The following is a 12,887-nucleotide window of genomic DNA, read 5'->3' on the forward strand; positions in this document are numbered from 1 at the left end:
AAGTTTTCTTCATTTGCGGAGTGACAGAAAAAGGTGAATGTACCGAAAGTAACATGCAAGATCTGTGAGGTACACTTTCCAGGGCTGACCCCCACTAAAAAGCACTCTTTTGGGACAGCCTCAATGGTTCACCATGTCAAAAATGTGCATCCAAATACTTATGGAAGGATGACAATACAAAGGTTCCAGGAAAACCCTCAACCTGCAGTTCCTTCTACCTCAAAAGCACCACCACCTCCTCCGAACATTCCGCATCCTATTATCGTGCCTCAGTTTGCAAATCTTACAATTCATTGTAAATTTTGCAGAGAAAACCTTTGGTATGGTGAGCAGTCTATCCACCTCATTGTGAAGAGCAAAGAAGAGCACTGTTGCCCAAAACAATAATATATTTTTTTCTTTTTTATTCCTGTTCCACAGTTTTTTTGTTTCCAGTTTCATTTTTTTGGTTAAGAAAAAAACAACTGAAAACTTCCTGAAAAAATACAAAAAAATAGAAAACTAAAAAGAAAAAAAACACTTCTTTTCAGAACTACCTCCACTGGCTTAAAAAAGAACTATATTTCTATATTAGTGTGTAAAACTTTGTCAGAATGAATGTGTAGTGCATAAATGAACGAATGAATTAGTAGTGTATGGTGAATGTGAAAGTGCAAAAAGTATAAGAGAGTGCTACAGCATAAATGTATAAGGTGTTTACCTATACTATACTGTAGTACCTCCGAAGCACTTCAATGTAACACATTCATATACATATGTCAGAAGTCTATTATTCAATTTGCACTGCTAGTGAAACTGCCTGTGTGAATTTGTATGTGTTAGGAGCGAATTTACAACCCCCTTGTACCTCTTTTACACATCTTTTTCGTCACTTTTGTGATGCAGCGGTGTTGCACAAGATGTACCATAGTACCTGATATTTACAATGTGATGCATATGGAAGGTGCATCATATTCTAAAGCCCTGCCCCAGAAAGAGACTTTCCTGCGCAGAGAGGGGGGGTAGGGACTGCACGTGTTCTACCATAGAAACTCCTCCTAAAAGTGACTGAGTGAAATCATAATATTTCATTCAGTCAATTTTAGTGCTATGCTACATCAAAACCCTGCTCCTGCTTGAAACAGGTGTAAGGATTGACACAGCTTTGTGAGCACCCCAAGAGCATTGCTGGAGCTGCGTTGCACTTGGAACGCAAGTCAAGCAATGTACCACCTTCACAACACAAATACATCACATATCTGTGCCGTTTTTGTTCCATAATACATTACATTGTAAATACGGTGCATCCATTGTGCTGATATCACAGTGCACAATAACTGCCATATCTCTGGGAATGTACCACTTATTGTACATCTCCTGATTACTGTTTCAATGTAGAGAATGGATTACTACACACTGATCAATGAGTCACTACAAAACTATAGGAGGAATGACAGAGTGTTTGCTGGAAGTGTAAGGATAAAGACTGGGGAATTCAAAATATAAAAGGTAAATTTGCAGGTGCATAGAACAGTACATGCATAGTAAATAGGAGTTTGAAGCAGTCCACATACTAAGGCCTACTTTGCTCCCCCATGATTACTTGGGTACTGACTGCATGATTACAGTTCTGCAAAGAGAGTGCATGACTGAATTTATAAGAGCTTCAGTTTTACCACAGTACATATATAAGGAGATACTGCTGAATGGCTCACTTCAATATTGAAACAGTAGAGTGAGAGTGATTGTGAAAGTCTAATGATACAGACTGGACAATTGAATGTATAAAAAACAAATGTACACCTACATAGAAGAGTGCAAGCATACTCTATACAGGTTTAAAGCAGTACATGGCCTAAGGCCTACTTTGCACCATGATTACTTGAGTACTGACCGGATAATTACATTTCTGCAATGAGAGTGTCTGTCTGAATTTGGAAGAGCTTCATTTTTAGCACAGTGAATACATAAGTGCATTCTGCTGAATACTTCACTACAATACTGAATCAGCAATCACACAGAGTTTGCTGGAAGTGTAAGAACATAGACTGGATAATAAAATCTATAAAAGACAAGTTTGCCCGTGCACAGAAGAGTGCATGCATAGTGTATAGGACTTTGAAGCAGTCCATGCCCTAAGGCCCACTTTGCACCATGACTACTTGGGTACTGGCTGAATTATTACAATTCTGCAAGGAGAGTGTCCGGCAAAATGTACAGCAGCTTCACTTTTAGAACAGTGTATACATAAACACCTACTGCTGAATGGCTCACTGCAATACTAAAATATTAGTACCAAAATGTTTGGAGGAAGTGTAAATATACAGACTAGGCAATTGAAAGTTTAAAAGCCAAATCTACAGGTGCATAGAAAACGGCATTTATTATATAATAACCTTCCCAAAGCCCCAAGCGCCAGCACACCTTTCCGAGGGTAGGATTACGATCTACAAATGCTACCATTTTTAAAATTAAGAACCATAAAAATAACAAATATTAAACCTTTTTTTTTTCTAATAATAACGATATTTTTTTATACGTCTTCCATTTAGATGCTTTTAATCATGAAAATGCAAAGAACACAGTTTACAGAGTAACACTTTTTAAACTCTCCAACGTATGTAGATAATAATTTCTTATACGTGTTACTATCAAATTGAAACTTTTACAGCTTCACAGTTTGAAAGTTTTCCAAACATGTGCAGATGAAAAACAGTTAAAACGTGAGCATGTGTAAACTGCAAAACATGCCATCTACATAGGCGGATTTGTAAACAAAACGGAGTTTGGTCCTGGGACAGAGGGGCAGCTGGACCTAATATAAACTAGAACAGTGAATATGCTAACCCTCAAACCACTTTTTCTCACAACTTTTGTGAATACAAACAGACAAAAATATTTTGTTTGTATGGGTGAATTTATTTTACCCTTTTCATAAGTTTTCAGTCTTTTTATAGAAACATTTTTTCATAGGTGAGAAAAAGGCACTAAAAATACTAACATTTACAATATTTACAACTCACATGCATACAACTTTCATACCACTATGACAACTAACATATACACAAATAATCCACAAAATCTATACATGCTATATATACAAGCTTTTTGTGAGAAAGAATATCAGTTAAACCACCACAAATAATTATTCTTTGTGGAGAATCAAATTATTATGACGCCCGAACAGGGTCAAACAACAAAAAGAGGCAACAAAAAAATAAATTTCAGATTCAACAATTAGTTCAAATTAGTGAATCAATAACATGAAAATGTTAAACCAAGGATGCCTATTTTGCTGTTATTTGCCAACACGTTTCGAATCTGAGTCAAAGCTCAGATTCTCATCAGGGCTCTTTAAATGTAGGTTCTGGAAAAGAGAGAGGAAGCTTGCTTTAGCCACTATTCATCAACCCGTTTTTTTCTTTGCTGAAGAGATTATCACAGATTTTACCTTAGAAATGGAAAACGCGGTCCTGCGGTGCCATTTTTCAGGTGGGGGCTTTAGATTAGACAGAGGTTCTGTTAAAAGAAATTGTGATGGTTAACGACCATCCAGAGACACGCAGTAAATGTGGCTCCAACCCTTCAAAGCGAAAAAATCCTACCTTTCGATTTGACAAGCAGTGAAGCTACTGTTTTCTTGAGCGCTGTAATTATTTCCGCTTTTCAGGCAAAGCTGCTGCAGCCTGGAACGTATAAACACGAGCGGCACTAAGTACATGTAACTTGATCGTAGCAGTTTTACAATGACAAGTTCTACGGTAGATGGAAGTTAAATCATACCTGACAATTATGTTTTCGAGCAAAAGAGTTGTTGCTCAGCCAGCCCGTAGCTCCTGTGTTATCGCGCGGGCGGCGAGCCGGGACCTTTGCACGGCGTGCCAAACAGTCGGTATTAATCACGCTGATTTCTGGGGAAGTTAAAGTATATTATTTAGCGCAAAGCGCACAAACCAAATCCTCAGAGTGACAGGTTATGGCGGACAGGTACTAACCTTCCTCTCCAACTAGTGCATCAGGAAAAGCGAACCCATTGGTGGGAAAACATCATGTGAGGATCCTACTTAATGGCTACCTACCGCTGAGCATTATGGTCATTGTAGTGACTCTGAAAACATTTTACAAACGAGAAACTTCTGATAGAGAATTAAGCCCCGTTTGTGTACTATTGAATTTTAGTATCAAGTATGCTTCTTTTTTAAGAAGCATTTGTTCACTGTTAGTGCCAGAATTCAATTGGTTGAGATTGAACAGCACAGTCCATTTGAACTCATTTTCCCCATGGCTATTGTCAATGAAATGTTGGACAAGTGGCGCTGTGAGTACTTTGTTCTTGATGCGTGACCTATGTTGCGTCATGCGTGTATTCACTTGCTGGTTTGTCTTTCCGATGTAAATTTTCGGGCAAGAACAAACAATGGCATACACCACATTTTTGGTTCTACAATTAGTGAAATTCGAGTGTGTCCATGTAGTAGTCATGTGTTGGAAGATTTTCCCTTCTAAAGTTGTATCACATGCGACGCAATTCCCGCATCTGTGATGTCCCTCAATCGGTTTCAGGCCCCATTTTGACAATAAGTCATTCTTTGGTTTTGTTATTCTGATATCTGCCCGAACTAGTTGTTGGCCAATATTTTGGTTTTTTCTGAAAGCAAATATTGGACGGGGGAAGGGTATTTCTAATTCTTCCAACAAATGCCAGTGTTTCAGGACCATTTGTCTTATTTTGTGGGTTTCAGCACAAAATGTCGTGACACAGACCAAACTCTCTAATTCACGCTTGTTTTTAGTTTCAAAGAGGCATTCCCTGGGTGTATAACGTGCCCTCTTGTAAGAGTGTTTTAATAATTTTTTGGGGTATCCCCTCTGCTGTAACTCATCACAAAAATGTTGGCCATGTTGTTCAAACTGTTCAACCTCTGAGCAATTTCTCCGAATGCGGAGTAGTTGCCCATAGGGCAAATTGGCCCTTAAATTTCGAGGGTGCGAGCTGCCATAGTGGAGGATGGTATTTTTGTCCGTTGCCTTCTTAAACAATGATGATTTCAAACTTCCTCCAACATTTTTTATTTCCACATCCAAAAACGTCATTTTGACGTTGCTTGAATCAAGTGAAAAACGGATGTCTGGGTGTCGTGAATTTAGCCAGTGGTGAAAGTCAATCAAGTCTGCGTGGCTCCCCTGCCACAGGAGCCACACGTCGTCGATATAACGATACCACTGCTTAATGTGTTGCGTGTAAGGATTATTTGTATCGACAAATTTTCTCTCGTATTCGGCCATGTACAGAACCGCCATTTCCGGAGCATAAGGGCACCCCATCGCGGTGCCCTTAATCTGAATGAAAAAGTCGTTGTCAAAACGGAAGTAATTCTTTTTCAGGGTTATTTCAGCCAGTCTAAGAATAAAAGACGTTGGGACTCTGTGAGGTCTCTCTCTGGAGTCTAGATAGAATTCAATCACCTCTAACGCTTCCTCTTGCGGAATTTGTGTGTAGAGGGACGTCACGTCCATGGTGACCATTAGTTGTGATGTGTCATCAAAAACAGTGTCCTCAACTTTTGTCAAAAAATCCGTAGTGTCACGGAGGTAAGCTTTAACTTTAGCTACAAAAGGCTTAAGGAAGAAATCCACAAATTTGGACAATGGCTCTAGGCATGAATCACACCCCGAGACAATTGGACGTCCCGGGGGATCAGACAGATTTTTATGGATCTTGGGCAAAAAATATGCCACCGGTGTCCTTGGAAATTTTTTAATCAAAAAGTCACTTTCTTTAGAACCCAAGAAACCACTTTCTTTGCCAGTTTGTACCACCTCTAGGATAAGGGACTGTATTTGTTGTAAAGGGTCCTCTGTCAATTTGCGGTACCATTCCTGGTTGTTAACTTGGGAACCTCCTTCAGCCAAATATTTATCCCTTGGCCAAATAACCACCGCACCGTCCTTATCGGCTTGTTTTATAACCACAGAAGAATCTGCCTTCAGATTTTGTATGGCGGTTCTTTGCCCCTTGGTAATATTAGGTTTAACAAATTTCTGTTGATTTTCCAATTTGTTAATAGATGACAGGAGGATTTGTTCGGATGCCTGGACTTGTTTCGGAATGTTCTGAGTGGGTACGAAAGTGGATTTGTTCCTCAATCCCGTAGTTTCCATATTACTAGTGGAAGGTTGGTTTGCAAAAAAAGCTTTTAGTCGAATTTTTCGACAGGTTATGGCGGACAGGTACTAACCTTCCTCTCCAACTAGTGCATCAGGAAAAGCGAACCCATTGGTGGGAAAACATCATGTGAGGATCCTACTTAATGGCTACCTACCGCTGAGCATTATGGTCATTGTAGTGACTCTGAAAACATTTTACAAACGAGAAACTTCTGATAGAGAATTAAGCCCCGTTTGTGTACTATTGAATTTTAGTATCAAGTATGCTTCTTTTTTAAGAAGCATTTGTTCACTGTTAGTGCCAGAATTCAGTCTTTTAAAGACATCACCATAAATAATAAGACAGCACAGTTCGAAAGAGACTCTAAGGCCTTCACATTAGAAAGGGCTTATCCCTTCTTGAAGGACGATTATTATTTACAATCAGAATCCCGAGGAGCACTTAACAATTTCCAAGGAAGATCTAGGAATAGATTTAAAACTTTCTCAGAAACCTCGTCATCGGAATCATCAGGCTCGGACTCAAGAGGTGAGAATAAAAAACAAAATTCTTTTTTAGAGAAAGGACAACAGTCAAAAGTAAGGTTCAAACCGCAGTGGGAAATGCGAACCCGGAGGAACTACTACAAGTCTTAGAAAATCCATCGACTATAGTTAACTTATCAGCTAGGACATTATCAAAGGACGAAGAGTCAGTCTTGAATCTGGGGCTTAAATTTGTCCCCACAAGACGGACAGATTTTACTAAAATAAAGTTGGAAGCGATAGAATTCTGTCGAAAAATTTGACTAAAAGCTTTTTTTGCAAACCAACCTTCCACTAGTAATATGGAAACTACGGGATTGAGGAACAAATCCACTTTCGTACCCACTCAGAACATTCCGAAACAAGTCCAGGCATTCGAACAAATCCTCCTGTCATCTATTAACAAATTGGAAAATCAACAGAAATTTGTTAAACCTAATATTACCAAGGGGCAAAGAACCGCCATACAAAATCTGAAGGCAGATTCTTCTGTGGTTATAAAACAAGCCGATAAGGGCGGTGCGGTGGTTATTTGGCCAAGGGATAAATATTTGGCTGAAGGAGGTTCCCAAGTTAACAACCAGGAATGGTACCGCAAATTGACAGAGGACCCTTTACAACAAATACAGTCCCTTATCCTAGAGGTGGTACAAACTGGCAAAGAAAGTGGTTTCTTGGGTTCTAAAGAAAGTGACTTTTTGATTAAAAAATTTCCAAGGACACCGGTGGCATATTTTTTGCCCAAGATCCATAAAAATCTGTCTGATCCCCCGGGACGTCCAATTGTCTCGGGGTGTGATTCATGCCTAGAGCCATTGTCCAAATTTGTGGATTTCTTCCTTAAGCCTTTTGTAGCTAAAGTTAAAGCTTACCTCCGTGACACTACGGATTTTTTGACAAAAGTTGAGGACACTGTTTTTGATGACACATCACAACTAATGGTCACCATGGACGTGACGTCCCTCTACACACAAATTCCGCAAGAGGAAGCGTTAGAGGTGATTGAATTCTATCTAGACTCCAGAGAGAGACCTCACAGAGTCCCAACGTCTTTTATTCTTAGACTGGCTGAAATAACCCTGAAAAAGAATTACTTCCGTTTTGACAACGACTTTTTCATTCAGATTAAGGGCACCGCGATGGGGTGCCCTTATGCTCCGGAAATGGCGGTTCTGTACATGGCCGAATACGAGAGAAAATTTGTCGATACAAATAATCCTTACACGCAACACATTAAGCAGTGGTATCGTTATATCGACGACGTGTGGCTCCTGTGGCAGGGGAGCCACGCAGACTTGATTGACTTTCACCACTGGCTAAATTCACGACACCCAGACATCCGTTTTTCACTTGATTCAAGCAACGTCAAAATGACGTTTTTGGATGTGGAAATAAAAAATGTTGGAGGAAGTTTGAAATCATCATTGTTTAAGAAGGCAACGGACAAAAATACCATCCTCCACTATGGCAGCTCGCACCCTCGAAATTTAAGGGCCAATTTGCCCTATGGGCAACTACTCCGCATTCGGAGAAATTGCTCAGAGGTTGAACAGTTTGAACAACATGGCCAACATTTTTGTGATGAGTTACAGCAGAGGGGATACCCCAAAAAATTATTAAAACACTCTTACAAGAGGGCACGTTATACACCCAGGGAATGCCTCTTTGAAACTAAAAACAAGCGTGAATTAGAGAGTTTGGTCTGTGTCACGACATTTTGTGCTGAAACCCACAAAATAAGACAAATGGTCCTGAAACACTGGCATTTGTTGGAAGAATTAGAAATACCCTTCCCCCGTCCAATATTTGCTTTCAGAAAAAACCAAAATATTGGCCAACAACTAGTTCGGGCAGATATCAGAATAACAAAACCAAAGAATGACTTATTGTCAAAATGGGGCCTGAAACCGATTGAGGGACATCACAGATGCGGGAATTGCGTCGCATGTGATACAACTTTAGAAGGGAAAATCTTCCAACACATGACTACTACATGGACACACTCGAATTTCACTAATTGTAGAACCAATAATGTGGTGTATGCCATTGTTTGTTCTTGCCCGAAAATTTACATCGGAAAGACAAACCAGCAAGTGAATACACGCATGACGCAACATAGGTCACGCATCAAGAACAAAGTACTCACAGCGCCACTTGTCCAACATTTCATTGACAATAGCCATGGGGAAAATGAGTTCAAATGGACTGTGCTGTTCAATCTCAACCAATTGAATTCTGGCACTAACAGTGAACAAATGCTTCTTAAAAAAGAAGCATACTTGATACTAAAATTCAATAGTACACAAACGGGGCTTAATTCTCTATCAGAAGTTTCTCGTTTGTAAAATGTTTTCAGAGTCACTACAATGACCATAATGCTCAGCGGTAGGTAGCCATTAAGTAGGATCCTCACATGATGTTTTCCCACCAATGGGTTCGCTTTTCCTGATGCACTAGTTGGAGAGGAAGGTTAGTACCTGTCCGCCATAACCTGTCACTCTGAGGATTTGGTTTGTGCGCTTTGCGCTAAATAATATACTTTAACTTCCCCAGAAATCAGCGTGATTAATACCGACTGTTTGGCACGCCGTGCAAAGGTCCCGGCTCGCCGCCCGCGCGATAACACAGGAGCTACGGGCTGGCTGAGCAACAACTCTTTTGCTCGAAAACATAATTGTCAGGTATGATTTAACTTCCATCTACCGTAGAACTTGTCATTGTAAAACTGCTACGATCAAGTTACATGTACTTAGTGCCGCTCGTGTTTATACGTTCCAGGCTGCAGCAGCTTTGCCTGAAAAGCGGAAATAATTACAGCGCTCAAGAAAACAGTAGCTTCACTGCTTGTCAAATCGAAAGGTAGGATTTTTTCGCTTTGAAGGGTTGGAGCCACATTTACTGCGTGTCTCTGGATGGTCGTTAACCATCACAATTTCTTTTAACAGAACCTCTGTCTAATCTAAAGCCCCCACCTGAAAAATGGCACCGCGGGACCGCGTTTTCCATTTCTAAGGTAAAATCTATGATAATCTCTTCAGCAAAGAAAAAAACGGGTTGATGAATAGTGGCTAAAGCAAGCTTCCTCTCTCTTTTCCAGAACCTACATTTAAAGAGCCCTGATGAGAATCTGAGCTTTGACTCAGATTCGAAACGCGTTGGCAAATAACAGCAAAATAGGCATCCTTGGTTTAACATTTTCATGTTATTGATTCACTAATTTGAACTAATTGTTGAATCTGAAATTTATTTTTTTGTTGCCTCTTTTTGTTGTTTGACCCTGTTCGGGCGTCATAATAATTTGATTCTCCACAAAGAATAATTATTTGTGGTGGTTTAACTGATATTCTTTCTCACAAAAAGCTTGTATATATAGCATGTATAGATTTTGTGGATTATTTGTGTATATGTTAGTTGTCATAGTGGTATGAAAGTTGTATGCATGTGAGTTGTAAATATTGTAAATGTTAGTATTTTTAGTGCCTTTTTCTCACCTATGAAAAAATGTTTCTATAAAAAGACTGAAAACTTATGAAAAGGGTAAAATAAATTCACCCATACAAACAAAATATTTTTGTCTGTTTGTATTCACAAAAGTTGTGAGAAAAAGTGGTTTGAGGGTTAGCATATTCACTGTTCTAATCTACATAGGCGGAGCCACATCTTCCTTCCATAGACTACTAAACAACAAAAAAACTATATAAACCACACCTACTGTGCAATTAGTTTCGTTTTCCCGAGTTATTTCTGAATCGCCAATCTCTGTTGCAGGTTCCGTTCTCCAGCATCGGATTCTCTTTTTGCGTCAACAAACATATTCCAGAGTTGTAAGTTGTTTCAATATGCCATAGGCATAGTACTTAGTTATAAATTGTGACTATTTGTCAATATTTAAACATTTATATGTAGAAAAAAATGTTATTGCATGTTTTTCCCTTTTTCTCTGTAACGTCAGCAGCTTGTTCTTAGAAACAGATATATTATAACAAATATTACTCCTTTTCTGTCTCCTTTTACCTTATATATAGTGACTTTTTATATTATAATATTGATACTGTACTTCGCTCGAGAGGTGTTGCTAACCCGTCGACGTGAACCCTAAACATTTACAATCAACGTGACAATGATACACTTGTTATTATGTTTTCCCCTAGAGATCAAATACTGTTAATATGTATATTATAACATTAACAGTCTTAGTGATCCTAGCGGAATTCACAATCCGTCGTCACAAACAGTAACGATAAGTAAGCAGCATTACCGGCTTGCGGCTTTCAGTCTATTTTCCCCTTGTGATCATATGCTGTGAGAATATATACATATTATTATTCTCACCGTCATGATCTCAGAGGAGTTTATGACCCGTCGCCACGAAGATCTCATTTTTTCACCTCCCGGAGAAAAGAAGTTCAGTAAATAATTACCGCTCGAAACTATTTCATTATGGATGTTCTGTTAAATACATAACTTTATTTTCCTTTTCTTTTTACTGTAACAATGGTATCAATCGTTATATTATAATAGATTGTCCTGTTGCTACAGAAGAGGAATGGGAGATTTTTCAGCGCCATCTGTAATATAATTATCAAATATTTATAAAAACTCGATCAGATATTTTTATATATATATTAAAATATAGCTATCATGCATACTTTGTTACTTTAAATATTTAATAAACCCTACATTTCTGAATGTTATTCTTTAATTTCTATACTTATTTGTGAAATCTATTCACCTTCTCCCTAAAGAATATATAGGACCTGTACTATATATTATAAGAGTAACATTCTATATATTCCTTGGTGAGTATGTGATTTATTAGCGGAGCAGTCTGCAACTTGTAAACACTAAGACAGCATGTTTCTGAATTGTACAGAATACACATTTTAAAAATAATAATGCATGCATTTCTATGTAATATGAAACAATTTAGATTTTACTGTTTTACTTGTTCTCTTCATCTGAGATAATGTAGTGCGGGAGTGTTTGTTGTAGCACTTCTATTCTACTTTATCTAAAAGTAACTGATGCCCTCTTACATCAACAAGAATGTGGGACAACACTTTTACAAACTGTAGCACAAAAATGAACTATATAGCAACGCTTAACTGATATTTTATGAAATTCCATTTTTAATTGTCACCCTTTTCATATATACTGCAACAGTTTCTGAAGAAAGTTTATTTGTATATGCTTAATAAAAACTGTTTCAAACCTAGACTGAATTTTTTGCTGCGCAAGCACACCTCCCCATCATGAAAGTAAACACCGCATTATAAGTAAATAGTAGTACTAAGAAGTATGTCATCTACAAACTTGATAAAAGAAAACAGCGCAAAACACTGTCATTTTTCCGCCGTGATTTATACACCACACTGCAATTATAAATAAATGTCCCTTGAAACATATAAAAAAAATTGTTTACCTCTTAATTCCTCTCCGCCACCTTATGGGCACTGTACACAGTTAATAGTTTTCCTAACCTACCCTCTACTACTTTCTTTCCCCATACTATTTTGGAAAATGCATCACAATATCACTGACAACAGTGAACCGTTCCCACCCAATAAGGAGCAAACTTGTGTTTGGAACACTTTAGCTAATAAAATGTCCATGTTCTCCAAAGACGAGCAAGGAATGACTGCTAAGCCTTCTTCTTTTAATACTTTACAGCCAATGAACATTAAACTTCGTAAAGTCCAGCTTGGAGCACGTTACCCTAATACTCCTCGAACAGGAAGGAATCCTTAATACAAATTTTCCACAGACTTCTTCTACGACTAACGGTTCCCATGAAAAGAAAATATATATATCTACAGCACAGTAAGTATTTCAATTACCAACAAATTGTGGTGAACTTTTAACCTCTGTACTCACTGCAACAGGCAGAAAGGTAGTGGCTGTACAAAAAAACGTTATATTTCCCTTGGATCCTCTACAAGACAGAAACTAAACCAAAATACCACCTTTGCAACACCTTTCCACAGTTTCTTTTAATACAAAGAGGCCCCGGAGGTGGGGGAGAGGGGAGGGAATCGAGTGGAGGAGAAAGCAGTCCCCGGATCTCCGGGGTGCCATGAGTCCCCCTGCATACTTATAGTTAAACATCCGGGGGTAGCGATCCACACGCTGGGGCGACCCTCTAGGCCCCCCATTATGAAAAACAAATAGCCCCAGAGATTTGACCCCCCCCCGAGGCTAATTAACAATAAAGCGAG

The 12,887-nt window shown here is 38.7% G+C and overlaps 1 long non-coding RNA gene across 1 annotated transcript; it reads left to right on the forward strand.

Moving 5' to 3' along the window:
• Positions 1–9,169: 9,169 nt before the first annotated feature.
• Positions 9,170–10,218, forward strand: LOC144771776 (uncharacterized). The gene is made up of 4 exons (XR_013599469.1): positions 9,170–9,353; positions 9,451–9,531; positions 9,618–9,685; positions 9,770–10,218. It is a non-coding gene; the product is annotated as an uncharacterized LOC144771776 (long non-coding RNA).
• Positions 10,219–12,887: the final 2,669 nt, after the last annotated feature.

The sequence above is a fragment of the Lissotriton helveticus genome, chromosome 8, assembly GCF_964261635.1.
Source record: "Lissotriton helveticus chromosome 8, aLisHel1.1, whole genome shotgun sequence".
In the NCBI taxonomy this organism is placed as follows: domain Eukaryota; kingdom Metazoa; phylum Chordata; class Amphibia; order Caudata; family Salamandridae; genus Lissotriton; species Lissotriton helveticus.